General features: G+C 39.5%; 1 protein-coding gene across 1 annotated transcript in view; it reads left to right on the top strand.

Annotated features, from left to right (window-relative positions):
* The window catches only part of LOC121523325 (zinc fingers and homeoboxes protein 2), a 92315-nt gene extending 85221 nt beyond the window's left edge, over window positions 1–7094 (top strand). The window contains exon 4 of the mRNA XM_041808155.1: window positions 5125–7094. The gene's annotated coding sequence lies outside the window, so the exon portion shown is untranslated. The remainder of the gene's footprint in view (window positions 1–5124) is intronic.
* Window positions 7095–22121: the final 15027 nt, after the last annotated feature.

The following is a 22121-nucleotide window of genomic DNA, read 5'->3' as shown; positions in this document are numbered from 1 at the left end:
CCCTTTATTTAAGGTTTTCTGGGGGAATAATATTTCAAACTAAGACATAAAAGAGCTACATGTAGCCTCAGAGCCACGTGCTCAGACTGATTTATATGGCCTCTAAAAAGTGATCTAAATGTTTATTTCTGCTGTCCTGTATAAATCTCCTTTATTTAGACAGAACATTAAAAACATTATTTTACCAGTAAATACATGAAAAAGCATCGTCCCAGCTTTGAAGGTACTCTTTGACTTTATGTACTTTATTCCAGACCCAGAGGTCCACATCAGTACGCATAAAAACTTAAAATACCAAACAAAATCAGCAGGATACAATCACAGTTCACCAACCATCAGTCGTTAAAACACACAGAGACGTTTGCACCAGTGTTTCCAGAAACCAGAGCAGACCCTCTCATCGCTCATTGTGAGCTGAGTAAGCAACTTTATTATTTCATGTTCCAATGAATCCATTAATCGGCCCATAAATTCTAACATTTCTTACTACAGCATGTGGACACACTATTGGTCCCAAACATGTGACTAGCAGGAAATATTCTAAATGCGTCATCATTAGCTACCTGTAGCATTTTCAGTTTTGCTCTACTGTAGCCGCACCATAAAGGAGCAGTGTGAAGTGGACTACAGAAAGATCTAGAAAGCTTTATTTAACATTGTCTGTACACATTTGAAATGTGCGTGCTAGCATATTAGCTAGTGCATAGATTTTCAGCACTGATGCTTACTTAGTTACTTCAAAGGTCAGAGGTGTAACCCTCTACCTGCACATACTATGTTATGTTTGTTAGGTAGCTGTCAAACCAGGAAGCACCTGTGGAGACCGATCTGGTCTCATCAGGCTCTGCTTGGCTGATCAATGACTACTTCAGTATGCTCCTTTGAGTTTCAGCCAATCTTTTTAAGTCATCTTTGATTTGAATGATGAAAACTTGAAATAAAAAGCGAAGCAATGATCTTTTACATCACTAACACCCCGTCAGGTTCCTGCAGAAGTCTGAACTGTAAGCATTGAACTCTCTTTAGATAGTAAAAGTGTTTCTACATCTCCTAACCTTCATCAGCTGAAGCTCTCGTTTGTGCCGCTGAGGGCCTGAAACGCCGTCTCTGTCGGCCATATTGGACGGTCGGTGTTGTGTAACAGCGTCTGACTGTGCAGCTGATGGGACAGCTGTTCGCGGCTCGTCCAGATGAACGCTGGTGTTTTTTCTGTCTCCAGCTCACAGACGATGATTTCTTGTCTGTTAGTTTGGAAATATGAGTTCAGAGCAGAGACAGAGAGCTTGAATGAAAACAGAGAAAAGGCTTTTTTTTTACCTCGCTCTGCTCGAGGAACGCAGGCGGAAACATCTGAGCGTGAGACACGGAGAAACGCTGTTAGAGTGGAGCTTTAAAGGCGGTTTATTTATTGAAGGATTTATTATCCTGGAGACTTTATTAGCCTCATATCTTACCAAAATATCCACCTTGACTCCTACTTACATTTTTAAATCTGCTGAAATACAATAACGCAGGATTGTGGAGAGACTCTATCCACATCAAGACTTTCACATCAGGACCTGGATCTGAGTACACTTGACCCCAAAGTCTGGGTCCATTATCATCCTGTTCTTCTTGGCAGGTTTTTCAGACCAACGTCATTCAGTCCCCAAACGCTGGTGAAAAGGTGCTGGAGATTCTGTTTGAAGCTTCCCTAGCTTTCAGCAAAAAATCTGGTGGTACATTTAAATTTAAGAGAACTTCATCTCAAAGGAACAGTAAGAAAAGCTCTCTCATCTGGTCTGTTAACCCTTATTTAGCTGACAAACTCCCATAGAGATCAGAGATATAATATATTTACAGCCCTTAAATTATAGGCTAAGCTTTTAAAAGCTGATACAAGCCATTATTTACTATAAATACAAGACAAAATTTAGCCTTTATAGGCCCGTACTCTAAGCTTTTAAAATCTGATATAAGCCATTATTTACATTAAACATATGACAAAAGGTAGCTATTATAGGCAAAAATTTTCACTTGATAAAAGCTGATATTTTAAACCCACACAAGCCAAATTTTTCTACCTTTGTAGGTCAAACTTTGAAGCCAATTTAAGATTTCTATAGCTGTCATTTACAGCCAATGTAGGCCAATCTAAGCTTTTTAAAGCTGATATATTCTGATAATTATAGCTGATAGAGGCTGATATTTACAGCAAATATAAACTGATATTTACAGCTGGTATAGACTGATATTTACAGCTGATAGAGACTGATATTTACAGCTGATATAGACTGATATTTACAGCTGATATAGACTGATATTTACAGCTGATATAGACTGATATTTACAGCTGATATAGACTGATATTTACAGCTGATACAGACTGATATTTACATCTGATATAGACTGATATTTACAGCTGATACAGACTGATATTTACAGCTGATATAGACTGATATTTACAGCTGATACAGACTGATATTTACAGCTGATACAGACTGATATTTACAGCTGATATAGACTGATATTTGCAGCTGATATAGACTGATATTTACAGATGTTGGAGACTGATATTTACATCTGATATAGACTGATATTTACAGCTGATAGAGACTGATATTTAAACCTGATATAGACTTATATTTACAGCTGATATAGACTGATATTTACAGCTGATATAGACTGATATTTGCAGCTGATATAGACTGATATTTGCAGCTGATATAGACTGATATTTACAGCTGATATAGACTGATATTTACAGCTGATATAGACTGATATTTGCAGCTGATATAGACTGATATTTGCAGCTGATATAGACTGATATTTGCAGCTGATATAGACTGATATTTACAGCTGATATAGACTGATATTTACAGCTGATAGAGACTGATAGTTACAGCTGATATAGACTGATATTTATAGGTGATATAGACTGGTATTTACAGCTGATACGGACTGATATTTACAGCTGATGGAGACTGATATTTACAGCTGATATAGACTGATCTTTACAGCTGATACAGACTGATATTTGCAGCTGATATAGACTGATATTTGCAGCTGACATAGACTGATATTTGCAGCTGATATAGACTAATATTTGCAGCTGATATAGACTGATATTTGCATCTGACATAGACTGATATTTGCATCTGACATAGACTGATATTTACAGCTGATATAGACTGATATTTACAGCTGATATAGACTGATATTTGCAGCTGATATAGACTGATATTTGCAGCTGACAGACTGATATTTGCATCTGATATAGACTGATATTTGCAGCTGACATAGACTGATATTTACAGCTGATACAGACTGATGGTTACAGCTGATATAGACTGATATTTATAGGTGATATAGACTGATATTTACAGCTGATGGAGACTGATATTTACAGCTGATATAGACTGATATTTACAGCTGATAGAGACTGATATATACAGCTGATACAGACTGATATTTACAGCTGATATAGACAGATAGTTACAGGTGATATAGACTGATATTTACAGCTGATAGAGACTGATAGTTACAGCTGATATAGACTGATATTTATAGGTGATATAGACTGATATTTACAGCTGATGGAGACTGATATTTACAGCTGATATAGACTGATATTTGCAGCTGATATAGACTGATATTTGCAGCTGACATAGACTGATATTTGCAGCTGATATAGACTGATATTTGCAGCTGACGTAGACTGATATTTGCAGCTGATATAGACTGATATTTGCAGCTGACATAGACTGATATTTGCATCTGATATAGACTGATATTTACAGCTGATACAGACTGATATTTACAGCTGATGGAGACTGATCTTTACAGCTGATATAGACTGATATTTATAGGTGATAAAGACTGATATTTACAGCTGATACGGACTGATATTTAAAAGGTGATATATTCTTATTTTTACAGTTGATGTGGGCCTATAATAACAGCTGTAATAGGGAAATAGTCACAGTGGAAACAGATGAAGTTTAACACCGGATGTAGGCCAATAATAACAGCTGATATAGACAGATTTTTAGAGCCTTTATGGGCTGATTTTTCCAGCTTCATGATGGTATTTATAGCTGATAGCTGCCAGTATTTTCTTTGCTGATATCTGATCCCAAACGTGCCTGTAATCAGTTATCCCTAGTTTTTCTACTTCTACCTTTTTTTGTCTCATTTTTTTACCCACTCCAAAGACAATCAGTAGAATGTGTTCTTCACGACATTTGAAATAGTCAAATATGATGCTCAGATTTTATTCTTTAATTCAGTGTAATATCCATCACACAGAGAATCTAAAAGTCTTCTCACTGATGGATCATTCAACCTTTATTTAAACTCAAAGCCTCATGGAGGGCCTGCTCTCATTTTCAGTGATTCCCTCAGAGTTATAGAAAACGTTCATAATTCTGAGGGAAATAAAGAGGCTGAAAGTGTATTTTCTAACCCGGTCTTAAACAGATGTATAGGGCTGGATTAAGTCGAACACATGTTGAAGGATGCTCCATGTTTGAGCAGCACAGAAAGAGAAATGAGGATTTTCGAAATGAAGTGTGTTTTTTGTGTGACTTGGAGTAAAGCCAGCCTTCAGAGAGAGTGGAATAATGAGTGTTTAATAAAGAAGAGATGCATGCTGGTACATTTGGAGAGAGATTTCTTCTAAATAAGGAGGAATGAGGCGTCGGGGCCGTCTGTCGGCCCCTTTAAGGACAGTGTTTGAGAATTAACAGTAGTTTGTTTGTTTGTAACAAAGCGCCTCCATCTGTGTTACTGTCCATTGTCCTGTTTGTGTGTAATCACAGCCCCGGCCTCCTTTAATCACTCCCACACAAACACAACTTTAACACACTTTCCCTCTTACACGGATTAGGAGAGAGAGCGCCGGCCGCCCGTCCAGGTCCGCCGTTGCCGTTCTTTCACAACGTGTCCCAGTTCCCAGCAGCACCCGGCCGCCGCGAACGCCGGCTCCTGGCACGGCGATTGCTTTTTAATCCCTCTCTCTTTGTGTTTTTTTTTAATGTGGGAATGATCTCGGGTCGTGTGGAAGTGACATTTCTATTGTGCTAAAAACATTTGACAGCTTTTAATACTTCCCCTCTCTCTCTCTCTCTCTTCTGTCCATTTCAGGTGCGAACAGGATTTGCCGCCATGGCCGCGCCTGCTGCTGGAGAAATGAGGTGGACGCAGAATGGAGCAACAAAAAGAAGAGTTTTTTTTTAATGATCAGATATTGTATTTTTTCTTTGTTTTTTTTTTTTTCTTTTTTTTTTTTACCGATTTTTATCTCTTGATTGTCGCAGCCTGGATCACGCACAGCATCCTCCTCCGCCGGCCCCGTAATCTCGTCAGAGTCTCGACCCGAAGTGACCCCTCCGGCTCACGGCCGCAAGATGAGTTCAAACGAGACAGAGGCTCACAAATTAAATTCTGGAGGGTGCAGGGAGAATTCAGGGCCTCGATCTGTGAAGATAATTGAAATTTCCCTCTCATATCGACCCTTTTTATCCCCTTTATTCACTTTAACAACAGCGCCACAATACCACAGACATCTTCACCTCGTATTCGCAGAATCAGACGTCAGAGAAGAAGCCGCAGCAGAGTTCCAGAAATGTTGTAATCAATCCAAGTCTGGGATTTAAGCTCTAAAAGTGTCCTCAGCTTCTTTTTAAACCCCCAAAACTCCTCAAGGCACCTTTTTGAGGTGAATTAGCTGCACCTACAACAATAAAGCATGATCATGCAAGCCCTAAACTTTCCAAAAAACCACCTCACATCTTTATGGAAAGCTCTTTTTAACTGAGCTGGATGCAAACATGTCTTACTAATGCAGCGATTAGAAAAAATATAGCACTGCTCCTTTAAAAACCTCTTCAAGTTAATGCATTCAGATTAGATCCTTACTGTTCACTCTTTTATCAGTAGAAAGCAGTAGAAATGAGGACAAATATTCATTTATAACACCTTGGAGATTAAAAAGATTTGAGTGTTTGGCGTCTGATTGCTTCTGCAGCTTTAATGTGAGCGACAAGAGGAAAATCATGCAAGAGTTTGCCTGCAGTTTTTGATAGATGCATTCCTCTCCTATGCACACACTTTATAAAATAGATGTTATTTATGAAGCTTAAGCACTTTTTGATATCATCAATCAATTAAAAATTGCTTTATAAGTATCAGAGAATCCTGACATCCTCAAGCCGTATCAGTGAAATATTAGTGATGAAATCGTCTCAGTTTTTCTTGTAGAAATGTTGCTTTTGAGGTGGAACCACACCTTAAACATGCACCATGTTTTCCACACGGTTTCCATGTTTTTTAGGCCTTTATTTGACGTGAATTTTAAGTTTATTCCTGCAGAATTCGCCTCACCTGCTCCATTAAAACTCTGCTTCTATAACTTATTATGGAGAGCATTAACAAGAACCAAATCTCTTACTTGCATCATGTTTTTGTGCGTGGTTTCCCATGTTTTCAGGGAAATTTTAAAGTTAATTTCTGCAGAATTTAAAAACCCCACATTACTTACAAACGCCCTCATGAGCCTTTTATTTCTGCCCATTTTTAAGGGAGCGACAAAATAAATGCAGGCTTCTGCAGCTTTAATGTGAGCCAAGAAAGGAAGTCATGCAAGAGTTTGCCTGCAGTTTTTGATAGATGCATTCCTCTCCTATGCACACACTCTATAAAATAGATGCTATTTATGAAGCTCAAGTACTTTTTGCTATCATCAGTCAATCACAAAAATGCTTTAAAAGTATCGGAGAATCCTGACATCCTCAAGCAGTATCAGTGATGATAGTCATATTCTTCATATGGTTTCAATTTCTTTTAGGCCTTTATTTAACGTGATAAAATCAATGTGAATCTTTTTAGGGAGCATCAACATGACAGGCAAAAGAAAAATTGTACAAAAGTTTTCCTGTAATTTCATAGGGGTTTATTGCTCTCCTTTGCAGGCATTTTATAAAACAGAGGTTCTTCATTAAGCTTTAGTACTTTCTAATATTGACAATCAGTGTTAATTTGGTCGACTAAAACTATGACTAAAAATGTTGGTCTACAGCCTTTTTTTCCATGACAAAAACTAGACTACCACTAACAAAAATAAATCTGTGATGACTAAAACTGACAAAAACTAAGTTTAGTTTTCACCAAGATGACTAAAACTAGACTAAAATGTAATGTTGTTTTCATCAGATACTCTAAATCTGTGATATTTCTCCACTGTGGGTAAATCTGTCAAAAACAATGCATCTGTATCTATTCTGCCTCTCAGCTGTAGAAAGCAGGGACCCCAGGTTTGGCAGAGAACACACTACCATGATTTAGTACCAGATTTAGGCAAGAAAGTAAATGCTAAACTAACTAAACTGACTAAAAGTAAAGACTAAAATGTGAGGACTTTTATGGACTAAAACTAAAAAGGGCAGAAAGGACTAAAATGTGACTAACATGAAAATGCATTTCATTTAAAGACTAAAATTAGTGCTGAAAATTAAAAATAGCTGCCAAAATTAACGCTTTCGACAATCAATTAAAATCCGATTGGTGCATTAAAACGTGTCTGAGAATCTCCTCATCTGGATTTTTATACAGCATCTACCGATTAGAAATAAGACTGCCTGACTAAAAACTATGCAGTATCCCAAAGTATCAGAGATCTCAACATCTGTGATGGTTGTCATAGTTAAAAATTAGTGCTGAAATATTTGAGAGAAGTTTGTTTTTCTGCTTGGTTCATGTAGAAATGTTCTCAAGCCTTAATTTAATGTGACTTTAAAGTTTCTATAAAATCTGCTTTATCTACTTCTGAGTGTTTCAAATCAACTTTGCTTCTGCAGCTTTTGCAGGAAAGCATCGAGGTTAGAGGCTTTAGAAAAACTGCAGGCAGACTGGTGCAGAGTTTTTCTCTCCTACACACACATTTTAAAAAATAAATGTCTTCATTAAGATTTGGTGCTTTTGAATTTTATTGAGCAATTAAAAATGTGGTTGTTGCATCAAAAAGCACCAGAGAATCTCAGCATCCGTAGCAGTTATCAGAGTTCCAGATAAGGGGGAAATGTTTGAGTGAAATCGTACAAATCGACTGGATTTTTCTGTGTGGTTCAGGTAGAAATGTTGCTTTTAGGTTTGGAACTAAATCTCTTACTTGCATCATGTTTTTCAGGTAAATTTTAAAGTTAATTTCTGCAGAATTTGCTTCATCTGCCTCACAAAAACTCCACATTATTTGCAAACGCCCCCATGAGCCTTGAATTCTGCAGATTTTTAACATGAGGAGCAAAAGAAATAAATGCAGGCAAACTGGTGCAGGATTTTACCTGCAGTTTTTAAAGGATGCATTCCTTTCCTACACACAGCATTAATATTTTTTAAAATTATCCGTTAATTATGTTTTTGAATGCTGCATCAAAAAGTATCGGAGAATTCTGGCTTCCCTGGTAGTTATGGCTAAGATCGGATTGGTTTTTTCTGCATGGTTTATGTAGAATTGCTGGTTTTGGGTTTTTATTTAACGTAATTTTAAAGTAAATTTCTGCAGTTTGCTTCATCTGCTCCACATTATTGAAGTTTTAAGATTTGGTTGTAAATTGGTTCCAATTTGGTTAAAAATCCTTTAATGAAAATGCCGTATGATGAAGTCAAGGTTATTCTGATTTAAAAGCGTTGATTTCTTTGCAGACTTTCCCTTTAAAACATGGAATGTGTGTATTTTTTTCCAAACATTCACCATGAGAGCGAAGCTTTCTTTTTAATCATGCTTGTTTCTTGAACTTCAAACGTTTTTATTCCAGTTAAAGAAGTTTCACAAAGATTCAGATCAAGATTTCATAAAATAAGAATCTGGGCTCTAAATCCGGCGACGGCAGCGGCGTTGTTCTTGTGAGACGAGGATTAGTGGGTCGCGACCTCTGACGGTGGGACGTTTGTGGCCGAGGTGATGCTGTGCGCGGCCCGTGGTGCCGTGAGGACAGAGGAGGAGGAGGAGGGTGAACCGGAGCACTGAATGTGTGCCTGCAGCAGCGATCTTCGACTGTACACAAAAACAAACAAACCGACCGATTCAAACAAACAAAACCATAAAAACAACAACAACAATGCCGAGTGCCAAAGCTGGGATCTGCTGCATTCTCACTACACTTTAAAAAAAGGGTTCTTCTTCTTCTTCTTCTTGTAAATAGGATATATTTGTTTGTTTGTTTGTTTTGTTTTGTTTTTCCTGTATTGCTACAGATTTGTAAAATTTTGCGGAAAAGAAATTTGTTACATTTTGTAAAATGGGAGCAACTCGTCCCCCCGAAGCCCTCCTGGTTTGAGTTTCTAAACTCCCCTCTCTCTCTCGTTCTGGATTTTTCTGCTCATCTTCATCTTTTTTTTTTTTTTTTTTTTTTTTTTTTTCTGTTGATGGACTCTGAAAACAAACGGTGCCAGCATCCGTTTATTTTGTATTTCTCCTCCGTCTCTCTGTTTTTGTACTGAACCAGAGTAGAACCACTACGACGACCACAAAAAAGAAAAACAGAAAAAAAAAAAAGACGGACCAGTTGGCAATACTTCAGTCACTTCTTCTTCATCTCACCGGCACTGGACTTCCGCCCGCCACCGCCCCGCTGAGAGGAGGAGGAGGGGGGGGGGGGGGGGGGGGCCTTCGCTTCACATCGAATCAGATTTAAAAAACAAAAAAGCACCTTTGGACCTTTTTTCTTTTTTTTTTACTGTGCTGAAGTGAAGTCAAGTGCTATTATTATATTATATTATTATTATTATTATTGTAGCCACTCTGTCTGGAACCCTTTTTTGAAGAAAAACAAAAGGAAAAAAAAAATACACGAAACTTAAGCCAATCTGCACTTCTTGTTCCGACGAACATGCTTGTATGACCAAGTGACTGTCGTGGATTTTTTGTTCAAACCGATAAGGAACAAACAACTATGTGAAAAAAAACAACAAAAAAGCAGTTGAGAAACTGTTCAAATGGTGGCAAAGCGCAGAAGGATTCAACGGTAACGACCATACAACTCACGCTCTGACAGTAAAAACACAATCCAGAATCATGCTGCCTGAATCGTACTCTAATCTCTCTATCTCTCTTTTTCTTCGTCCTTCTTCCTCATCCTCTCCTGGTTTCTCTCTCTCTTCTGTCTTTTATTTCTACATTTGTTGCTCGTTTTTTTTAGGGTGCTTTCACATTAGGGACAGATTTGGGTATGCTTGACCCCAAATTCTGCTTCGTTTGATCAGCTCAAGTCCACTTAAAGAGGTGGTCATGTGAAGGCAGCCATGCTGGAGTATGATTCTCGTCTCCTCTGTGTCTGTGTAGCACGGCCCCGTTTCATCCTCTGAGCTCCATGCAGAAGTAGTAAGAAGATCAATGCCGGTGTCCCAATAATAATGAAAACATCCCTGGTAGCAGGATGGCCTCTAATAAACTAATGCTGCCTTCAAACAGGCGTCGAGAACTCAGAGCTTCCTGAAAACTTCAACTTATGATGCTGTCAATGTCATCACCTTGAAATTCCACATACTCCACATCCACAGTGTTATGGTTGCTGGTGTTCGTCTGACTGCAGCGTCTTCTCTCGCCCTGGATGCCGTTTCTGAAGTGACAAAAGATCACACAAGAATTACAAGACCACAAGACAGGGGCCGTGTAAACAACAGCTTTCTCTGCCGGTCTGTAGCCCGAATCCTGAAGAGGATCAACGCAACTAAAATGTTTCAAATCCAGATTTTTCATTTTAATTCTAAGAAAAAAAAAATCCAGGCTTTGATCTCAGAATCCTGAAATTAATCTCATAATTCTGACTTAATCTCATAATTCTGACTTTAATCTTAAAACTCTGACTTTGATTTCATAATTCTGACATTAATCTCAGAATTCTGGCTTTAATCTCAAAACTCTGACTTTGATCTCATAATCCTGATTTTAATCTCATATTCCTGACTTTAATCTCAGAATTCTGACTTTAATCTCAGAATCCTGACTTTGATCTCAGAATTTTGACTTTAATCTTATGATTCTGACTTTGATCTCAGAATTCTGATTTTAATCTCAGAATTCTGACTTTAATCTCAGAGATCTGACTTTGATCTCGTAATTCTCATTGTAATCTCAGAATCCTGACTTTGTTTCTAAAATTTGAAACAAGAGAAGGTTGGTCTCAAACGTATTTCCAGTGGCTCTGATCCTTTTCTGTAGCTTTGTTGTAATCTGAGATTATTTCTGGCTCTCCTCTCATCACGACTGTCTTGTAAAACGCGTGCTAACAGATTAGCTAGCTCCTGAGCACAGGCTGTGCTGTTTAAAACTTTGGCCTGAACATGAGATATAATCGGCATGTTCTGAACAGTGTGTAGACGGATTATGTGGAATCTCAGGGTAAGATGGTGGCATTCTTTTGGTCCCCTTTTTTGAACAGCGTAAACATGACCCTGTTTGAAGGCATCATATAACACTGAGTTAGTGACACCAGTGACTGCCATGGTTGCTGCTTCTTTCCTCTTCCTGGTTGATTTACAAACCATCTACAGGGGCAGTCGTGCTCGGGTATGGTCCAGAACGTGAAAACACCCTTTCTTCTTCTTCTCTCTTTCTCAGTCTCTCTTTGTCGTCCTGCACACCATCGTACACACCTGTAATAAAACAAAAACCTACAAAAAAAGATAAATAGCCTTTTATTCAATACATAACTACATGTTGGCTTGGTAGGCTTAGTTGAAACTAGTTCCATTCCGACAAAAAAGAATAATAGTAAAAACAAATATGAGCTTCTTTATGTATTGCTTCTGCCGCTGTAGTGTCCTGGTCAGATTTAAAGATAATACTACATATATCTGAGATACTGTATTTACAAATGCATACCAGGGCTGGCCTCAACACATGAAGAAATAACAACAATGGGGGGGGGGGGGGGGGTCTAACGCCGTCCACAGCTGGTCCGAATCTGTCGATATATTGCTCGTTTCTTCGCTTCGAGTCCGCATATATTGTTTCTGTGGCGTTCAGCATCACTAAAAGTCTCCGCTGCACGTGGAAGAGAGAGAGACGCAGCATTGCTCCTGGTGTTCGCACAGCCTTAGAAAGCTTCACAGAGACTTATTTTTGCAGGTGTACCGTTTTTAAGTGAATATTTTACCGATGAATGATTGAATGTATTTGCTTTGAGGAGTTCAGTAAATGTCGTGGGTTTAACCGTCTGAATGTTCGAACAGAGAACGACTCGAGCTCACCACAAAGAAATGTCTGAGCTCTTTGGGTTTTTAGGAAACGTTGGAGTAAAGGGAGAAAAGCAGTTAAAAAATAAAGTTTCCTTTTACTCCTGAACAAAAAGAGAGCAGAGATTCGATCTCAAAGATGGCGCCACAGGAACACGTCTGCTGATCTAGATAGATCCAGATAGTCACTACATCACTACGCCTCTTTACTTTCACAGGATGACCAGGTTTGAATGCACGGTCAAGTTTTTTTGATAACATTTATAATTTAATATTTTTAAATATAATCCTGATGAGATTAGTGATGTCCTGAGCTCATTCAGACTCAGATTTTAGGTCATGTACAGAAGGACTGGTGTGCTCGAGTCTTTCCTCTGCTTCATTTAAAGTCGCTCTGTTTGCTCACTATAAAATATATTTATCTATCTATGGCGTGCGTCTGGTTTTTCTAAAACAGCGATCGGGTCCTTTTGCAGCAACTCAGCGAGATTGTTCAGATGACAGAATCGATCACATGGAGTAAAAACCTCTCAGACTTTAGAAACTTGAATCTTTTAGATTTAATCCAACATCTCGCTTTGAATAGAGCCTCAGAAATGTTGATCTGACATGGATTTGAATTTCAATTTAAAACCTAGAAAGATATTTTATGCAAAGATTCATTGAAGACTGTGTAGGAGAGTCTGGTTTCCATTGTTTCACTAATTTTAGATGTGCTGTTTTGCAGACAGACTAAGGCTTTATGGGTCAGTCTGCCTCCCTGTGATATGTTCCTTTAACTTTTCCCGACCTGCATGATAAACTGTACAATAGATTGGATTCACCTCTAACGGGTGCTCTCACCGTTCATCTGAGGCGCCGTATATCTCAAAAGAAATGCCGTTACTGATAGGTTTATAAACAGAGTCTGGCCATTTCATTCGTGAAATATCCCAGTTACAAACATCACAGACTAAACATTTCAGAAATCAAGCCCAGAGGTCTAATCCTGGGTTAAATTATGCTAGCTATGCTATTTTAGCTTTAGCAGCATAAGCTTTAGCAACATAGATTTGGCAAACCTAACTACAGCTAACGTAGCTCTGAATACTACATACCTACTGCCTTGTGAACTTTCTATTGAGCCATGTTAACTACATAGCTACATCATCTAGCTTTAGCAATATGAGCTTTAGCAAATGTAGCTAAAGCTAACTTAGCCACTTAGAAAATGTAGATATATAGCTTACATAGCTGCTTTGTGAACTTTGCTATGGAGCTATGTTAACTACATAGCTACATCATCTAGCTTTAGCAATATGAGCTTTAGAAAATGTAGCTAAAGCTAACTTAGCCACTTAGAAAACGTAGATAGATAGCTTTCATAGCTGCTTTGTAAGCTTAGCTTTAGCTATGTTAGCTATCTAGCTTGGCTACATTAGCTTTAGCTCCTTAGCTTACATAGTTGCGTTGTGAGTTTTGCTTTAGCTACATTATCTACATAGTTTATGCAGCTAATAGAGTCATGGTTTGTTTGGCTGGATGTGTAAGAATGTGTTCATGGAGGAACTTAACTTTTCTCCTGTTTGCTCAGCTTAATTTAACGTTTAGTAATCCGGTTTTCAACTTTTGGGATCCTAACCCTAAAGTTTAATCTGAGATGAACGGTCTGTGAGTTGTCAGAGATTTATTTAAACTTTAATAAACCAGGCAGTCCCTTCAGATCAGGATCTCTTTTACGGTCTTCAGCCAGACTGTCTTGATAAATTGAAGCATCTCATACGAGCAATAATCAAATAACAGCTTTATCAGTCCATAGTCTTTTCTGTGTTTTTAGGTCTGTCTGCATTAAAGTGTGTTAAATTTGATTAATTGTGATGTCTCCCTGCAGCTACAGTGATGTAAAATTAGTCCACCGTGGCTCCTTAATGCCTCATTTACCTTTAAAAACTCAGACAGACCTTTACCTATCCATTTATTCCCTTTTCAATCCATAACAAACTCCTTTTTCCAAGTTCATGTCATAATCTTCAATTTACACAAAGTTCCTTTTTTCAAAATAAAAGCAGGTCTATACCCAAACAGGAAGTCAGTTTAAACCTTAGAATGCGCTCTTGAATTATTATTATTCCAGGTGACGGTTTGTCTTGCTGTAATAGGGGGCTCTCTGATTGGCAGGTGAGTGGACCAATCAGAGAGCAATTGTAAATTTGCACTTTAGGATCGTAAAGATTTTTTAGGCTTGAATGAATGAATGCTTGACTTGCACAGAGGATTTTAAAGTTGCACATATTAAAAAAAGAGCGTGCTGTCGTGTTTGATTCAGACTTTCTGCGATGACAGAGCCGGGTGTGTTTGGCACTGACAGGGATCATGCAAGCTGAGCACCAGCTGCATTTGAAATCACTGTGGATAACTCCTGTAGAATCTTTTGCACAATTACAATCATGAACAAACATTTGGAATGAAAAAAAAAGATCCAAAAAGGCACTCTTAGTTTTTAGGGAGGTTTGGTTAGACACCTCGAGCTCTTCAAAAGATTTCAAACATCAACGGCGGGATAAAAAAAGACAAGTCACGAGGCCTTTATTTGGCCGCGTTTTGATTAAAAGATATTTTTGTTTCAGATCTCTCTGAAGTCGGACGTGTTTCCCTGGAGAGCTGAGTGTAGATTAAACCGCGACTGATAAAGACACAACAAAGAGACGCCATCTACACACCCAACCACGTTCACGAGGAGAGAATTTAAGGATTTGAAATGTCCGAGCTCTTAAGAATCCTGCTAAGGCTGCAAAGACTCTCAGTAACGGAGCAGGAGGTCGGTTTGTGATCGCTTTTAGGAAAACCAGACGCACCGTCTGTCTTTAAAGAGGAGTTGAGGCCAGCCCTGCTTCATAACTGAGGTTCTGCTTCTTCTACTACTGCTACTATCAAACAACCAGTCTGGGCACACAAACAGGCCTGAGCGCTCTCTCAAACCCAGAGGTGCGTTTCATTTCTAAAGTCACATACCAGCATTTTTAAAGTCCAAATCAGAACTGAAAGGTTCACTTTGGTTCTCACAGTGACAGAGTCGCTGAGCTTCATCAGCTCTGGGCCCAAAGAGGGGCCGTCTCCTCAGTTTGGACATCGGGCTGAGAGCGTCTCTGAAGGTTTTTAACTTAAACGAGAAAATAGCCATGGATATTTGTTTTTACACTGTTTGAAAAGAACTCACGCCCTGTTTGTGTCGCCCAGGCCAGCAAAACAATCTGTTGATGTCTGCTGTATTTCAATAAAACACAGCCTTTTTAAAGGGTACACCGCTCTCTGTCTCGTTTCTACCTGAGCCTGCTCTGCTCCATGAAGACAGAAATCCATGAAGACATGCTCTTAGGTAAAGGTGGGGTTATGGGTTTGCAGGTGATGGTCACAGTGAAGAACTCTGGGTAGGAGCAGGAAGTGATTTCTGCCAATGTTTTCTGCTCTTTATAGCTGTGCTATCCGGTCACATAGCAAAGAAGAAAAGCAATCTAAAGAGACTTTTATACCCTGTAAGCAGTGACACATTCAGGCAGTTATAGAGTTAAAACAGGTCACGCTGTCCATCTAAAGCAGTGGTACTCAACCTGTGGTTCTGGAGTCACATGTGGCTCTTTTGTGATTATGTATGGCTCATTTATGTCTATATTTGAAATATTATTCCCCCAGAAAACCTAAAACAAGGGTAACTCTTTTGCCTTTTTCACCATTTTTTGCCCCCTTTCACCCATAAAAGCTACCTTCTGCCATTAAATGCATCTTTTTTCTTACTTTTTTGCCACTTTTATACCTATTTCTGCCACTTTTTACCAATTTAAGCTACCTTTTGCCCTTAAATGCTCCTTTTTTCCTATCCTTTTGGCCATTTTTGCCACTTTTTTCCAAATATTATCCTATTTTTGCCCTTTTTCACCATTTTTTTGCCCAATTAAGCTACCTTTTGCCATTAAATACCCATTTTTCACCTATTTTTTTGCCCATTTTTTGCCATTTTTTTTGCCACTTTTAACCCATTTTTGCCCATTTTTTAATAATTTTTTACCCAATTAACCTATGTTTTGCCATTAAATGCCAATCAATCAACCAATCACATTTTTTATTTCAGACCCAGGGGGATCCATAGAAAAATATGAGAAGAAGGAAGAAAAAATAACAATAAAATGCCCCTTTTTCCCTATATTTTTGCCAATTTTGCCATTTCTTGCCACTTTTATCCCTTTTTGCCAATTTCAGCTACATTTTGCCTTTGAATACCACTTTTTTTCATATTGTTTAGCAAGTTTTTGCCATTTTTCCCCACTTTTTTCCCATTTTTGCCCCTTTTCACCATTTTTTGCCGAACTAAGCCACCATTAAATACCACTTGTTTCCTGTTTTTGCCCATTTTTGCCATTTGTCACCCAATAAAGCTACCTTCTGCCATTAAATACCACCTTTATCTGACTTTTTTGGCCATGTTTGCCCCTTTTATACCTACTTTTGCCACTTTTTGACCATTTAAGCTACCTTTTGCCATTAAATGCCCATTTTTTCCTCTATTTTTGCCACTACTATCCCTTTTTGCCAATTTAAGCTACCTTTTGCCTTTGAATACCACTTGTTTCCTATTTTTGCCCATTTTTGCCATTTGTCACCCAATAAAGCTACCTTCTGCCATTAAATACCATCTTTTTCTGACTTTTTTGGCCATGTTTGCCCCTTTTATACCTACTTTTGCCACTTTTTGACCATTTAAGCTACCTTTTGACATTAAATGCCCATTTTTTCCTTTATTTTTTTGCCATTTTTGCCACTTTTTTGCCACTTGTAATCAATTTTTATCCCTTTTCACCATGTTTTGCCCAAGTAAGCTACCTTTTGCTACTGAATGCCTCTTGTTTCTTTTTTTTTTTTTTTGCCCATTTTTGCCACTCTTCACTGCTCTTTGCCCATTTTAATCACTTTTCACTCTCTTTTTGCCATGTTTTTGTCCCCTTTGGACCATTTTATGCCAACTGTTACTCATGTTCTTGTCACTTCTCAACCAGTTTTGCTTCTTTCTGACCGTTTTTCCCTTTCTCTCCCCATTTCCATCCATGTCTTTGCTGCTTGTTGACCATTTTGCCTCCTTTAACTTATTTTTATTGCTACTTCAAGCTGTTTTGCCACTGTCCACCTCTTAGATTGTGGCTCTTGCAGAGGTGTTTTTCAACAGTTTGGCTCTTTGGTTGAACAGGGTTGAGTAGCACTGGTCTAAAGTCAGATAGTCTATTCAAACCAAGCCTTCCTGTTTGGTTCACTACAGTTTGTCCCAGTAAACCCTAAACATGCTTGTGTTTCCACAGCCTCACTCTTTTCTATCAGGACATATGCTATGTAGACAGAAGTATGCCCACACCTGTTAATTATTGAATTCAGGTGTTTCTATCAGACCTGCTCCCACAGGTGTATACATACGGGTCGTTCTGAGGAGCTCAGAGACTTCCAGCGTGGTTCTGTGATGATGACACCTTTGCAGTGAGACGGTTGGTGAAACTTCATCCCTGCTGGATATTCCACAGTCAGCGATGTTATCAGAAAGTGGAAGAGTTTAGAAACAACAGCCGTGAAGCAGAGCTCTGTAAGTCACAAAGCCAGGTCAACGACCGCTAAAGTCTCCAAGTCTCTGCTGATCCCATGGCTGAAGAGTTCTGGTCTTCCTCTGGCATTAATGTAAACACTAAAACTGCAGCAGGAGCTTCATGGATGGGTTTCCATGCCAGCCTCACATCACCAAGTCCAACGCCAAGCTCTGGATGGAGTGGAGTAAAGAGACGCACACAGCGGCCTGTCTGGGTTCTGAGGATGCTGGGAGAACGCTACCTGACTGTGAAGTTTGGTGGAGGAGGGATAATGGTCGATTTTAATGGTCAAACTTTATTGTCAACCTTTATTTTTTCTCTTTTTCCTAGCCCTAATGTGAAATTTTTGTCCCCTTTTTTTTTTTTTTACATTTTTTGCCACTTTTAATCAATTTCTGCTGCTTTCAGCCCATTTTTACCACCTCTGTAGCAACTTTTCGACCATTATTGCCATTTTTATCCCATTTTTGCCATTTTTCATCAGTTTTAGCCACTTTTATCCTAATTCTTTGCAATTTTTTGCCAATTTAAGCTGCTTTTTACCATTAAATGCCACTTTTCCCCATTTTCCCATCTTTTTGAAGCTTTATTGCCCATTTTAGTCACTTTTCACTCATTTTTGCAGCTTCTTGCCACCTGTTACTCATTTTTTGCCACTTTTGGCACATTTTCAACCTGTAACTCATTTTTTACCTCTTTTCTCCCTCATTTTTGCCACCTTTTGCCACTGAGACTGTGGCTCTTGCAAAGGTATTTTTTCAACAGTTTGGCTCCTTGGTTGAGCAGGGATGAGTCACACTAGTTTAGAGTTTGATTTATGTGGGAAATATTTTGCCAAAGCAGTGTTATTTATTGTATGAGCTTTCCCTGGTGAATGTCAGATAAAATCGTAGATATGAGAGGATCTGGTGTGTCAAGTTAGCTGTTTCCTGCTGAGAGTTTTATGTTTTAAACTTTTAGGATCCTTCAGTTGTCATGACATTAAGAGACAGGACAGTTACACACCCCAACTAAAAATCACTCTGCCAGAACACACACTTCAGTCAGGCACTTCAGCAGCCGTCCCTGATAGATGTGGTCGGCCATATGCTCGGTTTGACCTCGTCCTCTGCACCGTGGTCTGCCAGTGAAATCGTACTGCAGAGCAGATCGCTCCCTCTCTAGTCAGATGGAGCAGTTCCACTGCCCGTGCTCCAGTCCGGCGCCGGCACGCTCCTCGAGCACGGCTCTGCTCTGCTCCATTGCAGATATGCTGCAGGTCTAACTTCAGCACTGTGAGACTCCAAACCGTTTTAATCCACATAGGGCAGATCGATCCAAACAAACAGAAAGACGGTCAACTTTGCACAGACTCCTGAACATAAACCTCGACATCAACAACACGTCTCATCCTGCATTCACAGCTAAGACCTGGAGGAGCTGGAATACTTCCAGACCACTTCCCACTCAGACCACAGCCTGAAGAAGACACCGGAACATCATCAGTGAACAATGTCATCCTGAAGACCGCCCCCTCCTGGACGTCTTAGAAATGCATTAAAGGAAATGTTTGGACTGCAGCTCTGAACACTGCTGCTGTTTTTCACCCAGCGCTCAATCATTTCTGAGGAAATAAGAAACTCCAAACATTTCTGACCCCTCTTTCTCCCCGTCCTCCAGTCAGCCTGATCCGGTGAAGTGAGGTTAACACGGCGTGCCTCTGCTCATTTCACCCGCTAAACCCTCTCCAGTCAGAAGAAGAGGAGACCATGGAGGAGAGGAAGGCAAAATAAACCTGCACGGCCTCGAAACTGTCAACGCTTTACAGAGCAGGCGGAGGAGGCGTTTTCTTCATTCTGGATGTTCTCCACGTTTGCGAGGCCGTCCTCGGCGCTCTGTAATATCAGGTCGGTATTCTCCGAGGATATCGCAGCGCTGGTGTTAATTTAAGATAAGCTCTGCCTTTGGAATCACAATGAGAATGAAGGGGGCTGTAAAAAAAATTAAAACTGAATCAGAAGAAAGGTGAGGAATCATATTCAGGGCTGATAGCAGCACACGGCAGATTGAAAGCTGTCGTAGCCTCAGAGTGCTCGCTCTCTCTCTCGCCGTGGCGGTGTGCACCTCCTCCACTGATGTGTGTTTAAACATCCAGGGTGTGTTTCAGTGTTTGGGGTGCGAGCTCGTGTCTCTGCAGATAAATCGACCTGCAAAGATCCTACAGAACACACTCTTTGTGTATGAAGCTGTGTTCAAGCCCCGTGGGAAATCAGGTAAATATGAGCTCTCTCTTCAAACACTGTTTTTGTCACCTTCCCAGAATACTGCTTCACAATCCAAACCTTTATACGGAGACTGGTTCATCTACGTGGTTCTAAAAAGTCACACTCATGTGAAAGTGTCACCTCTCTGCCTGTAGATGCACAGACATGCTCAGTCTGACTGATCCAGAGATACCGGCCTCACAGTCAGGGTGTTTGACTCTGAACTGATTTCTGTTTCTGAATGAGAAACGTCAAACTTAGGAACACACCAGTTTCCAATCACCATTTAGAAACAGAAAACTAAAAGATTCAGGCAGTTTGACCTTCACCCCTAAATGCCTATTGTATTATATTTGATACACACATTTATGGGAACTCTATCTAATCAAAATGATCAATAAATAACTTAAAATATTTTTAGTACAGGCAGATAAATTATAAAAAAATCCCTTCAGTGGATTAGCGGTTGCCAAAAACACCTTAATGTATCAAAAGTGATACCAAACATGTATATGTAATTTTATTTTAATTTCTCTTTTTTGTTTTTGGATTTGAAAAGAATGTTAAATATTATTTCAGTTACAAAAACAGATAATTTCTCTGGCTATTATTCAGCTTTAAGGGTTAAATTTAGAGTCAAGAGAATAGAAAAGAAATGGCGCGCTAGTGATGTAACATTCTTTTGCTGCTTTTGTAGGACTCGTGCCGTCGTCCTGAGATAAAGAATGTTACGTCACCTGTTTTTTTTTTTTGATCTCTCGTTTTTTATCTAAACTTAAAGCATGACGCTTTATCATTTTCAGTCCGTGTATCATTCATTCATTTAATATTTGATTGATAATTGAATAATAAATAATGAAAAAATGGTTCATTTTCTTGTTTTCATTTCTGAAACGAAATCAGATTAACAAGAAATGATGCGCCTTTTTGACTTTTGCTCTTTATGTTGGGATCAGAGAATGTAATATGAAAAAAGGGGCGTAAGCAGTTAGTATGATTTCAGGATTAATTTTATAACCTGGTGCAGGTGTTGTGCTCAGAAAAACACACTGAGAATCACATGCCCATCGCTGAGGAGTTCACGCTTCCTGGAACGATATATGGAACACAAACACCGTCACGGTCCTGCACTTGTGCTCCTTCATTTGCATTCGTGCCATGCTTTGGCCTACCTTGTCCTTCGTGTCGGAGCCAGGGAAGCATGCCGCGTCCAAGCACGGCAGAGTGTACTCATGCTGGTCAGATGTACTGGACTTCTAGGCCCAAACGTACCCAGGCACAGTACAGATTGCCTAGTGTGAGTGTGCCTAACCCAGTGCCGGTGTTTGTGTTCCCGTATGTCATTACAGGAAGCGGAACTACTCAGCGATGGGCATGTGATTCTCTGTTGTGCTTTTCTGAGCACAACACCTGCACAATGATACCCAAATCAATATTGCCATCAAATTGACTGCTTACAGCTGTTTTTTCATATTAAACTCTTTGATCCCAACATAAAGAGCAAAAGTCAAAAAGACGCATCATTTCTTGTTTATTTGATTTCGTTTCAGAATACGTGCAGCTGTCTGAAGGATTACAACTGTTCGCTGATGAATTCGACCAGATCTGACAGATCTGAGTTTTACGTGGCGAGAGTCCCCTTTTCACCCAAAATTCTCTTCAAATGCCTTCCGCTGATACGAACAGCGTATCGATGACTCAGCACAGATCAAATGTCTTTTTTTATTTCAGGCCAATTTCCGAGTGAAATTCAATGAGGATGCTGGCCCTCTATTGTTTTGGTTGATTTGACCTGGAAGAAGTCACTGCTACGTCATTACCCAGCCAGCATGTCCATGTGGGCCCCATATGGGTCCCAAGTGGGTTTGTCCGCAGGTTCCATGGAGGCCCCATCTGGGCCTCAAGTGGGATCTACCTGGGCTTTACATGGGGCCTATCTGGGCAGTTTGTATGGGGCCCATATAGGCCCCATCTCTGCCTGAAGAAAGATCTTACTGGGCCTTGTGTGGGGCCCAAGTGGGCTGAAAAATGGGTTCTAGGTGGGTAAGATCTACATTTGCAAGAT

Source organism: Cheilinus undulatus, linkage group 16 (genome assembly GCF_018320785.1).
Source record: "Cheilinus undulatus linkage group 16, ASM1832078v1, whole genome shotgun sequence".
In the NCBI taxonomy this organism is placed as follows: Eukaryota; Metazoa; Chordata; class Actinopteri; order Labriformes; family Labridae; genus Cheilinus; species Cheilinus undulatus.
This window is presented reverse-complemented; position numbering and strand designations above follow the sequence as displayed.